We start from the raw sequence: 13,066 nt of genomic DNA, 5'->3' as shown, positions 1-13,066 counted from the left end.
CATTCTCCAACTAAGGCATATCTCTAGGAAATATAATATTCAGGTATAAATGTGCCAATGATATGATAAATTTTAAAAAAAGCAATGCAATCAGGAAAAAAGTAAAGGCGTGACATACAGATTCAAATATGCACGAGTGACACATAGAGAAAAAGAAGAGTTTTGAATCTTATCTTAATCCCTGGTATTTTACACCTGGACAGTTTGGAGTTGTGTCAAAAGCCAGAAAACTAAATAGGAAAATGGGGAATGATTTCTGAGGGAAAGAAACAAATTAAGTGAAGAAGACAGAGGCATGAAGAAAACCAAGGATGAGAAAACACCAGAGGAGCCCAAGAGACAACCAAGATGCAAAGGGGACTTAAAGTCAGCCAGAAACAGATCAATGCTGCTGAGTTCACACACGTTATCACAGCCTTGTCTTATCTGGCCCCATGCCTCTCAACCCGTGTCATCTCTGTTCAAATCCATTGATGGCTTTCTTTGGAGTGGTAACCTTTAGACTTCAGTTGGTGGGTAAACTGTGACTTTTGGGGGTTCCCCGCCAGTTCAGAACAAAATTCTAAAGGGAATTGAGCTACAAACTTTAGACCTAAGGCATCCAAACAATGGTGTCTGAGCGAATAGTCAAACATTCTCTGCAAGTCACAAGTCTCGCGTGTCTCCACCTGTGGACAAGTCGAAAACAGGAGGATCCAGTGAATTGAAGAGATCTTCTAGAAAACTTCCAACCTGCAGTTTGCACTTATCTTTTTATCTTGTTTTTTTTCTCTCTCTCTCTCTCAGGAAAGCAGAAGGTGTTTCTTGGTAACTGGGCCTGCACAAACAGAGGTCTGATCTGACTTGTTTCAAAACTCAAAAACAGGTACATGGTATGGCAAAAAACCCCAATGACACCTCTTTTTTTTCTAAAAACAAATTGAATTTTAGTTTTGCGACAAGTTATGTAATCTTCCCACTGCTTGCACGGTGACGCTCACATTATGAAGCGGTTAGATGCTACTTTTATCGAGTGCGTTTCCAGCCTGGTTAAGTAGGAAGAAATGTGAAAGACAAAGGATGGATAATACACAAATCAAAGAGGAGAGGAGGGGACACTTTAGAAGACACACTGCCTCCTGTTTTCACAGTCGAGCTAATTGCACCTCGTGTCGCTAGAAGAGCACTGATTTAGCACTCGGAGCAAATTAAAATGAATAAACACAATTAGCTGTGAGTGCAACAGCGCCTCTGCATAACGTGCCGCATTTCTCTCTTTCTCTCTACCGCAACAGTCACTTTAGAGCAGCTGTTATTAACTGTGTTGTTGCGTCAAGTGCAATGTGAATAATTTCAAAGCACTCGATGCCACCAAAACTCTGCTAATTTGGATTTGAATAAAATAAACAGGGCACAGGCTAGTAAGAAAGTGGTCCTAAAAGCCTAAAAAAAATAGACAAATTAAGTGTGTGATATCGTTGTGTCCTCTTGAGTAAAATAAATGTGTTGATTGATGCTTTGGTTTTGTCATAACTGCTAAATATTTTACAACCTTGCAAATGAAGTAAAGTAAATAAAGTCCAACCAACCAACTTTAATTCAAGGTGATTAAATGTGAGGAATTAGAGCCATTTTTTGCACACTGTCTGTGTTTTAATAGGTTCTTGAACATGTGTGGACAGTTTCCTTGTTTCATCATGACAAATGGTGTGGGATAGTTCTAACTGTGTTTAGAAGCTGTTCAATTAAACTAAATACGGTGGTAATGCACAAAGTCCAAAGAGGTGTTGACAAAAGTAAGTCTATCAAAGTGAGAGCCTAACAAAGCTCTCTCTCTGATAAGTCTGCTTTATTTTACAGCCTAAAACAGAGACAAATGAATAACAAGCAAAGTATTTTTTTCAGGTTCTGCTGTTTGATTTTTATTTAAAAAATAAAAATAAAGCCTTAGCAAGACCATAAGATGAAAGAAGCCTCTTACGGAGGTAGGCATATCAAAAGGTATATCATAAGGTCAAAGTTCTTAGAGAACCTAAAATAAACTTATCTGAATGTTAAGAAGAGAAGGGAAGGAAGGATTCATAATCTAAACATGTCCAACATCATTTGTCAAACATGGTGGAGGGAGTATTAAGGCATGAGCTTGTGTGGCTGCCAGTGGAACTGGGTCACAGTTTTTATTACCTCTACCATAGGGGTTATGTTTTTGTACCAGCTTGTCTATTTGTCTGTGAGAAGGATTATGCAAATGCTGCTAGGCCGATTTTCATTAAACTGACTAGAGAGGTGGCACATGGGCAAAGAAACAGCTTAATGCATTTTGTTGTATATCCTGGAAATTTAGTCACATCAGCACCAGCTTGAGAGGTTGTGTAGCAGACAGCTGCATAACAGACGATCTTTAGGGGGCGTCCCAGTAGCTAACAAATGTTACCATGCCTCCTTAGTCAACCAATGGACGACTTACATTGGTTTCTCAGTAGAAATACTTCATTAATGAGCCCCACTTATGGTAGTGTGCGAGTAACATCGGTTGCTTCAGAATGTAAGCGTGTTGCAGGGTTGTAATGAGCATAATTGTGGGCTGATGTATAATGCTACTCAATGTGTCCGCGCAATATTTTTAAATAAATGATGATGTTTAATTTGAGTACTGGCCTTGGCTGAGGTTAGTGATCTCTGGCCTCCAGATGATGTACCTGCTTTTCATATACTTTCATATACCCCGATGCATCGGGGGTGACAAACTTCAAGCACTCATCGACTGCACCCCAGGATCAAAAATAAACATTGTATTTGCAAGTAACAGATAGACTCTTTTTTTTAAAAGAAGAAAAAAAAACCTTGAAAAGATGTTGATGGTTGTGAGTTTCAATTTCAGCACCACATTTGGAAAGTCAAACAATAAAAGTGTCTTAAGGCATCAAGAGTGTTGCTTGTGCTATGGAAATTGATTACCACAGTGTTTAAGCCGGTCGTGTGTCAAAAATGTAAAAAATATTAAAGAAAGACGATTAAAAAGTTCAATTACCTCAAGTAAAATACACGGCTGAATAACTCATCACATGTAACGCCTGTAGCTATCTTGGATCTCTCTCTCTTCTCCACTTTGATGCTTTCAAAAATGGAGAGAATACACCCTACTGTTGAGGTAGGGGAAATAAAGAAAAACAGCTCAGAAAGTAATAAATTGCAAAGGAAATGAATTTCAAAACCCTGAGGAGGACACTTCTGCAAGACCTCCATACTTGGGGGAGGGAAAAAAAAAGCATCATATCCGGGGCACAATTCAATTAGCTTTTCTTCCAAGTGTAGGGAAAGGAGCTCCGGGGAGAAATCAAAAGTTTGGTCCAATAAAAGAAGTTTTTCAAGGATGTAATGTTCTCGTGGCCCCTTCCTTCCCCCGCTATGCGTTGCCACTTCTTAGGAGAGTGCCACTCAAGCAGGCACTGACTTGTGATTTCTATATACAAAAAATAAATAAATCGGCTAAATTAAATAAAACAGCACATTGCAGATGCTGCTGTGACAGACACACTGGTCACGCTTAGTGGGATATGCCTGCCAGCTTAATCCTTGGCATTTTCATTGCCTGTTGTCTTTCTTGCCCAGTTATTTGACAGTGATCAGCGGTGATAAATTGTTCAATTAAAGCCACATTAAGAATCCAGAACACACTTGACATGCAGCGTCTTGGTTTACGTGTTGTCCAATTACTCTAAAGGACAAGACTCCTTCTTGCTACTGACAATAGACATGTGACTCTCATCATAAGACAAATGGGTTTATTTATTTGAGTTAGCAGGCTGATTGAATGCTGGAATGCAGGACTGATGAGTTTGATTTACAAAAAAGGGGGGTTTTATCATGTGTTTTCTTTCTTTCTTTCTTTTTTTTTTTGCTTGACTAAACAGAGCTTATTAATTATGCATCAGATTGGAAAATTGTCTTAAGTGAAGCGAGAAGTGAAATGGGATAAAACATTCTGTAAGTAGCAATAACAGGTCCACATGACTGAATTCGTTCCCTCAGAGCAAAGGCGCATCTCACCTCTGAACTTTGAAAACTTCCCACATAGTTCACTGCCTCAATAACCACTAACATCAAGAATCAAAACCTCTCTATTTGAGCTCATATTTTCCACACAATCCATTTAAAAAAGCAGCAGAGGTACTAATCTTTTGTTTTTTTGCTTTTAGAGTGGGAGCACTGGGGGTGAGGAGGGTGACATTGTTCTCTGCTGAAGGTCGTTGCCTTGGAAAAGGTTTAGCCTCAAATGTTATAAAAATTAAGATGACCTGGGAATCATCTTGAACAAATAATATTAATGGTGATGATTAGGAGGATGATAAGAGGAACAAGAACAACATCAAAGGTCTTGCCTGGAAATGTATCCAAACCATGATTCCACTATCCATACGTTTTCACACTGCCATAGTGTTGGAGGGGTATTAAAAGGCACCTGGTACTTTTTAATGTAAATCCTACAGTAACCATTTAACACACTCTAACCTTTCAATAGGAAAGTTACTTAAACATTTAAGTACTATCAAAATACTTATATATTCCGTTACTTTGACTATACTGCCAAGCATTACACTTACTGATTAACGGTTATCCTCTACAGGCGAGCGAGTAACAGAAGCATTTTTATCTTCAGATGCTACAGAAGCAGAGCCCCATCGTTAGAAAGCTCACTAAAAAACAAACATGTTAAAGTTTTGTTTTTCAGTTTGAACGTTAAAACAAAATTATTCACGGAAGATTTATTTATAAAAGCATGTTGAAAGAGAAAAAACGGACTAAAATTAGCATCTCTTCTTGGTTACTCCAGCGAGCTGAGATACAAAATCACAGCAAAGCTGAAAATATATAAACATACAGATATAGACGGAGCCCACTCTTAGGTCTCGCACCTTTCACCTGAACTGATTTCAAGCATTAAGAAGAATTAAGAAGGAGAAAAAAGTTGCACTCACTTCAGCGGCGTGAGAAAAGTACTTTTGAGACTATCCCCCCCACCCCTGGGGACAGGTTTTAAATCCGTATGCTTGGGGTAAGCGGTCAGTTCCCTCAGAGCAAATAAAAACAGTTACGTTGAATCTCCTGCGGCAGAAAAAAAACACTATATTCCACTTTCTCCAGCGGCAGTCACTTGTTAGCGAAGAGAGCATGTATGAACCTTTTATTCTCCGTACATTTGTATTCCTTCCCCCCAAGATCAGACGCTCCAAACCAGAATCTCCTCAGTGAAAGAAAAATAAAATGCCCTATAATAATCCGTGCGCGACACCGCCGCGCGCGGATCTCCAAACGTGTATCTCTTTATTGGTGTGTGTCTCGTTATCTCCGAGTTGCAGGTTTGGATTCTTTTCTTCCTAAAGCCACTCCGTACGGGCTGGGGGTGGGGAGACAGGAGTCAAACAGCCCCCCACATTCTCCCTCCCCCTATGAAGCGGAGGGGGAAAAAACGTAGGGAGTCCTGTGCTGCGTTCAATGCCGCCTCATAAACTTCGTCTCTTGACTTCTCCTACATCGTAAATCGCACCATGTGGTGCGTTCATGCACGTTAGTAGGAAATCATAACACAAAGTGGCCTGTAACGAAACGAGTTACTGCTGCTGATCTTTGGGTTTACAAATCTGGGCTGCAGTGGCAGGACTAAGAAGAGGCAAACACATGCATTTACATGGAACACTTTTAACAACATGAAGAGCATAGGTTATTGTAAAACCGTTCTTAGTCTAACTGTAGATCAAATTAACCTTTTCTCCATATGTGTGGATGTTCAGTGTAGATCAGCCCACATAACCTGCAAAAACGATCAGCATAGTTATTTTAAACTGTATTAGCGGGTTGGTATTAGAGTGACCAGTGAAAAAGTCGAAATAAGTGTTGCCATTGTGATAAAGTGTGACACACACACACACACACACACACACACACACACACACACACACACACACACACACAACGTAGAAACAAGGTGTCACCCAATCACATTGGCTTTTAGTTGAAAAGGCAATCCTGATTGGCTTGTAGGATTTGAATTTGAACAGTGCCAGCTGGTGTACACTATATCCAGCAGGGAGCCTAGACACACACTGGAGGCACATCAATCAGCTGACTCCATACTCACCTACCTTTGCAAACTGAAAATTGTTGCTCCGTCCTTGGCTAAAACCAGTTACATTTTGCTTTGTTTCAGACTGTCATATGTTACGCTGTGGGTTTAAAAAAATGCTTTATCCCAGCAAAGTGCAGCTAATTATGGCAAAGCACCTTCCTGGAGCTTTAAGGACTAAAGGAAAGGCTGGAAATCTGAAGAACATGAGACTGAATTTAAAAGGTTTTTTTTGGGAAGTGTTACAATATGTGAAGCGCGTTGCATCAAATAAGAGTCCTCTTCTTCCCAAATAAAAAGAGAGGAATAATATTTTTTTTCGTGGGTGAACTTTTCAAGGTATGCAGGCAGTAATAAATGGGAACAAGCCCTTTTGAGAAGACACATCTTTTCTGTGTACTGGCAGAAAGCCACCCTGAGCCACAAGCAATCCTCCACTGCCCCCTTTCTGTTCTTTGTTTAAAACCCAGTGTGACATGTAGCACACCATAAAGAGGTGTAAAAGTCTGTGTGTGTGTTTGTGTAAGGATGGGGTCTAATCAATTTACTGTTGAGTATAAAACATGTGTTTATGTTACGAAGATTTCTCCCTCAGCCTCTTATTCACACCAGAGCCCTTTATTTAATCAAGGCGGTAAATCTTAACAGCGACCCAGAGCTCTCACCACCATTCCCCTGGTGGCGTGAGCCTTAACATGGTAAATTTCACTCGGGTAGGGAAATGCGCTCAGTGGCCGAGGCTAGTGCTTTGGAAGGATAAAAAGAGCACTTACTGCCTGACATGTGCAATCCATAACAGAATAATGAGACTCCTCCACTCCCGGAGTCCTCTTCCCCAGCTATCCCACTCCCGCTTTTTCTGTTTTCCTTGTGAGTGTTCATAAATGCCATGTAAATTCAAAGAGCGGAAGATGTGGCAAGTGCTCGGGGGAGAGCGTTTAATCGTTTGCGTCTTGTTTCCGAATCACATAGCAGCATGTACTGTTTGAAGATCCTCGAAACAAGCGGTGAACCTTGTTGAAACTGCTGCCCTCCTTCTGTCAGCTGCTGTGCTTCCAAGTGAAGGAAGGTGATCCTCATCACAATTGCTGCTTAGCAATGTTGTCAAACAGATAATGCTTGCATGCAAAAAAAAAAGGCAGAAGAATGGTTATTCCTGAATTTATATTCATAATAAAGATTGTGTGTCTTTATTGTGAACTGGTTGGTACATTAACCTCCTAAGATCCGAACTCTTCCACGGCATGCATTTTTAATTTCTCTTTGATATTTGGGCATATTGGGGCCCGATGAATGTAAAAACAAAGAATTACCAGATTTTTTGCCAGGTCCTAGGAGGTTAATAAGGTTAAGGTTTGGCTAAGATGGCATTTGTTGTGCAGAAACATGAACTTTCACTTCTTAGATGTGAAGCTGGATTGGAGCTTGAAGGTAGACCCTTCTTAACCAAAAAAGCACAATGAGGCTAAATGGTTCCTGGAGTGTTTTTGAACATCCTAAACAATTTCCCCTCATCTAAGGATGACAGTCTTCTTCTAGACGTTCTGAATTACGCATACCTACAGTATGTACACTATGACTATGCTTAAAAGCTGCCAAACCAAACCAACTAATTTAAATGTGCTCTACCAACACTGCCAAGAGGAGTGGTCAAATATGCAAGGATGCCAAGAGTTTGTTGGTGTGATACCAATAGGGCCTAATCAAGGTGTGCCTTGCTAAGAGGCATTTAACCAAATACTGGGGGGGAATCCTAATTAATTTTAAACATGTGCATCCAATTTGTGTTTTTAAGGTCATTAAATCATGTACAATCTTTTAATTATTGGAAAAAGAAGTCCAAAGAAATCATTAAAAGTCCGAAGTTCCTATGGCATTTATATCCATGATGAGTGTATGTAACCTTCTGACCACAGCTATATTTATATGCCTACTTTGTCTCCCTGTCTTATTCATGTGTTTACCCAAAGTTTTGCCAGGGGGCCAGGTAGGGCATTAACAGGGAAAGAGAGGCACAAAGAAATACTTTTCTTTCTTATTCTCATTTAAAATGTCTAGCTTTTAATAAATAATTATCTGAATCTTACAACCAAAGTTTTTATATGATGTAAAATGTATAGAAACCACACATATACCAACAAGACTGTGTACATCACTGTCACAACAGTGTTTGTTATCATTGTTGTGAGGAGACCATAAATAGCATTTGCATTTTCTGTTGTACAGTTCATTTGCTGTTTTGTTTCAAAATAGCTGATAACTATTCGCTGACAGCTGCTGACAGCTGCTGACAGCTGCGAACAAATATAATTCTGTAAAGTTGTTTTATATAGTGTGTAACTGTTCATATAGAGCATTATTACATTTATTGCTAATGCAATCATATGGCACATTGACTTCTGAGGAAATTTTAGACGGCATTCATCATCAAAAAGGTTGCCGACCCCTGGAGTAGGCACTATGTGCCCAGAATAAACAGAGTCAACTAAAGAACAGGGCTTTTCAGCCTTGGGTTTTGACGTTAGAATCTCATTGCAAGTTGGTTAGTCCATTTCCGAAGTTTAACTAGTCAGACGTACAAAAAATGGGTACAATAAATATTAAAAGTGATGATTTTATTTTTTAAAAGTGATGAATCTATTTAAGTATTTGAAATATTTAATTTTTTTGTATTATGGCTTATCTGGCATATTATTTTTAATATATTTAAAATATCATGGACAGAGGATCATGGAGCAGGAACCAACATAGCTCCAATTACAGGGGACCTATTGAACATTCAAGTGTGAATGGAGTATATCAGAGTACATAAAAACTACGTCACTTATACTAGGTGTAATCAAAATCGTCTTTGAATGTCGCCCTTGATCTTCTCTTTTGTATCAAAATGGCAGCACTTCAATCTGAACATAATTTCGAGGGAGAAGTACGAGTCTTGGGAATCAATCTGGCAATTAAGGTATGTTGGGTGATTCTGTGGCCAAACCTCAGGTTCTTTGTGCCAAATATTCTTCTCAAAATGCCAAAGGACATTACAATGTAGCTTTAAACTGGGGGAGGCACATTTGTGTTTGTACTCAAGAACTGCAGTACGATTTTCATCCTTGGACACTGTGGACTAAAGTGCACTAAAAACTGCACATTGGTCTCTGGATCGCAGCTGTTCACCCAGCTCCCATTAACAGTAATGCTAAATAAAGTTGATTCTCTTTTTAGTTCCATGTTGAAATTGAAAGTGTGTATATACACATTTAATCAGAAGGTCCAGGGAGTATAAACACAGAAGCTATAATGGGACACTTTGAGAGGAAGAGTGGTAAAATTAACTTTAAATTAGATACGGCTTTTTTTCTGGGGTCTTGAAATGTTTTTTTGAAGTTTTAAAAGAATTTACCATTGTATGACAATTCATAGAAGTCATCATCACATACATACTTGCCTTTTTTTATTAGCTTGTTTTTAAACAAAATGTTGATTCTCAAATATGTTGTGCCAATTTCAGTCTGGTGTATTAAACAGGGGACACTTGACCGCAAATTCCAAGGCTTCTTTTGCCAGTCCATCCCCTGGTTGCTTTCTTCCTTATTGTCTCCCTGCTCCCTTTCGTTCATCTGTGTCACCCTTAAGGGTTGAGACACAATCACCTCTGATAGCAGCGGGCCATCGCTCACTCTGTCCCTGAAGGCGACAGCCCACTTACTGCCAGCTTGTGCTCAAATGGAAGACATTTCATCACCCTACTGAAAACACAATTAAAAACACGTGCACGTCCGGTCGGCCCTCGAGAGCCACCCTTTGTCATAAGTTTAGTTACACTGAGTCTGCCTCACCCTCTCAGATATTTACTTTCCCTGTGACTGAGTGTTTATCAGCTAGGTTGACAAGTGTGCTTTTTTTAGTGCACTTGAGGCGCTGGAAGAACAAGAGGAAGTGAACCAGTGCTCAGTGTTTAACGCTCTTCTTTCTGAGAGACATTTGTCGCCTTGTAGCTTCAACAGTTAGCTGATAAGTGACTCTCTAGGCTAGAATATTTTTCTTCTTCGCTGGAAGCCAAAATGGAGGACAGTGTGCAGGGTTTTTGGTGAAGGGTGATTTCCTCAACGCACACACATACTGTACACACAAACACACACAGAGCAAGCGGGAACAGAGGCAGACTGACGGCTATTAGAGAGCAACGATGCTTGCTCTTATCTCCCTCCACGATAGAGATCTACAAAGAGCTTGAGAGAGATTATGAATTCATTACCTTGATACACAAGTGAGCACTGCAATAGACAGGAGTTTGAGAATGGAGATAGGAGCTTGGTGGGTGCAGGGAGAAGAGAAGGAATGGGAATGCAATGAATTACATGCTGCTAGCGGAAAATAAATCTGTCTGCTTTCTTTGCATTTTTAGGACAATTTTTTGCCTTGTTGCATTTGTTGATTCTCTAAAATGTGTTCCTCCCATGTGTGATCAGGCTTTATTACAGGTCTAGCTATATTTCTTTCCATTTGTGCATTTTACCCAGCTAACAACATTTTACCCCCAGATTTTATCCATCCATTTTTTTCTGCACAGAACTAAAGAAAAACAACTACATAAGTATCTGGATGAGATTCCCCAGAGCTCAGTATTGACATTAGGCTCCTTTCTGAAATTGATTGGTTTTGTTGTCATATGTGATGTTGAGTGTTTTCAGTTGCACTTCTGATGATTGCAGTTCACGGCTCAGATGTAGTTTTTGCACAGTCAGCTTGCATCGTGTCAAGTCTCTTGTGTTAAGTATCTAACTTTATAGTCTTGGGAGAAAGGACATCTCAAAAAACAACTTAAACAATAGTCTTTTTTGCTAACGTAACACATTTCAGTCAGTGTAACTATACAGAAATGTTTTCTGTGACCAGCCACACTGACCTATTCTTGCCTCTTTCCTTCCTTCAACTCTTGTGAAATTCTTTCAGATGGCTCACTTTCAATATGGCTTCCTCACTGTGTGTTTTCCCTCAAGCTCTGTTGAATTCGGCTGACGTTTGGATGCAGGTAACAAAGTCCAGTTAAATAAACCAAAGAAATTCAGAGAGAGTGAAATAAACAGGTACAAAGACATAAAAAGAGAAGTAAGTACGTAAGTTTTTTTTCCTCTTTGTCTTATGAATCTGGTAAAATTGACAAATGCTTTACGCGATGCCTGCTCGAACTGTAAATTTCAAGTTCCCTGCTAGACTGAGCAGACAGTTAACTGTGAATTTAGTTGAGCTGTGAATTAAGGTTGTGGCCAGACTAAATGCAGTACACAACCATGGATGAGACTCCCCGGATCCAATGTCAAAGTCCCGTCTGAAGAGATACTTGCAGATGTTATTCACCCTCTACTCATCATGTCCCATGATAGCATCACAGAAGCCAATAAGCTGATATATGCCACTTCAACAGTAATCCTAGAGACACGTGGGTATAAAATCAAGATTATATGCAGAGAGAATCCCCCATGGAGGAGAAACCTGAAAACCAAAATCAAGTCCAGAAGAGCATTAGTCGATTAACAGAGGTGCAGAAGGGCCTGGATGGATAAAAAGGACATCAACAAGTCCACCACTGAGTCTCTAAAAACACCCTTCACTGCTAGGCTGAAGAAAAGTAAAACCCAAGAGAACAGAAGGCTTGTTCTCCAAGGACCAGTGTTGGGGAGTAACGGAATACATATACCGCCGTTACGTATTTAGAATACAAAATATGAGTAACTGTATTCCGTTACAGTTACCGTTTAAAAAGGTGGTATTCAGAATACAGTTACTTTGTTGAAATAAATGGATTACACTGCGGTACTTTCCTGTTTCATTTTGTCGCGGGTCAGGACTGTTTGAGTTTTGTTTGACAGCTACGTTCTTTCGTTCCAGGCGGCAGCGTTACGGTTGCCATGGTTACAGGGCGACGCTCTCTCTCTCTTTCTGCGACTGTGTGTTTCCTGGGTGAGAGAGCGCCTTTTCGTTGTTGTTGTTGTTGTGCTAAGCTAACAGGCAGAATGCTACAAGCATAGCTCTAAAGAATGTAGCATCATTGGCAGTATAGTCCGTGTTGCAGGGAGAATGCACTGCCATACACGTTATGTGTCTGTGAGCGCGAGGAGGGAGAAAAAGGCGAGTGGAAAGGTACGAGTTGTCGTCGAGGAAAAACGGGAGCTGGAAACATGTAAATATAATAATAACCACTGCAGCCAAGAAGAGTGCCTGACGAGCCCAGTTGTAAGTAAGCTATTAAGACTCGACTGTACACCGTGTTCGTGTTTTCCTCCGAAAACAATAAGTTCCGTTGGAGCAGTCTTTCAACGCCTCTCTCTGTCTCTCGCAAGAAAAATTGACCCACACAACAAAGTAAAGCTATTTTTCGGCTATGAGCCGACAGGGACCCCGCCGTATTAGTCAGAGGTCCCTTTACTACAGTTCGGAGTCGCGGAACTTCAGTAATAGTAATAAATCACACAGCAATAGTACATTCACGTTGTTGTAAAAAGCACGATAATATATTAAGTAATCCAAAGTATTCAGAATACGTTACTGTCATTGAGTAACGTAACGGAATACGTTACAGAATACATTTTGGGGCATGTATTCTGTATTCTGTAACGGAATACATTTTAAAAGTAACCTTCCCAACACTGCCAAGGACCTATAAAAGATGTACTCCCAGCTGCAAATGCATAATGGCACAAGGACAGACCTACTCAGAGCTGATCAAAGCAATGAGAGCACACAGCAATAATCTATTGCTGTGTGATTTATTACTATTAGTGAAGGTTACTCGCCATACCAAGAGCAACTAGATTTTTAAATCTTAATATAAAATGAGTAACAGTAGGTTGACATTAGGTAAGGCTGCACTTTTTGTAGCAATCTCGTATAGAAAACGATTCCGCGCATATATAAAACAGGTCCGCGGCTCCGAATCGTAGTAAAGGGACCTCTGGCTAATATGTCAGG

At 40.0% G+C, this 13,066-nt stretch overlaps 1 protein-coding gene across 7 annotated transcripts in view; it reads right to left on the bottom strand.

Annotated features, from left to right (window-relative positions):
* Window positions 1–13,066, bottom strand: part of ptprsa (protein tyrosine phosphatase receptor type Sa) — a 258,396-nt gene that overhangs the window by 168,200 nt on the left and 77,130 nt on the right. Inside the window, exon 1 of one of the 7 annotated variants that reach the window (XM_085433161.1) lies at window positions 4,959–5,414. The exons of the other annotated variants lie outside the window; for them this stretch is intronic. The gene's annotated coding sequence lies outside the window, so the exon portion shown is untranslated. Of the gene's footprint in view, window positions 1–4,958; window positions 5,415–13,066 lie in introns of those variants that run through there. 7 annotated transcript variants of the gene reach the window in all.

Source organism: Copadichromis virginalis, linkage group LG15 (assembly GCF_057382275.1).
Source record: "Copadichromis virginalis isolate Kocher_CV1m ecotype Utaka linkage group LG15, C_Virginalis_male_GT1.1, whole genome shotgun sequence".
NCBI classification, from domain to species: Eukaryota; Metazoa; Chordata; class Actinopteri; order Cichliformes; family Cichlidae; genus Copadichromis; species Copadichromis virginalis.
Note: the sequence above shows the minus strand (reverse complement) of the source record. Positions and strands in the feature narration are given on the sequence as shown.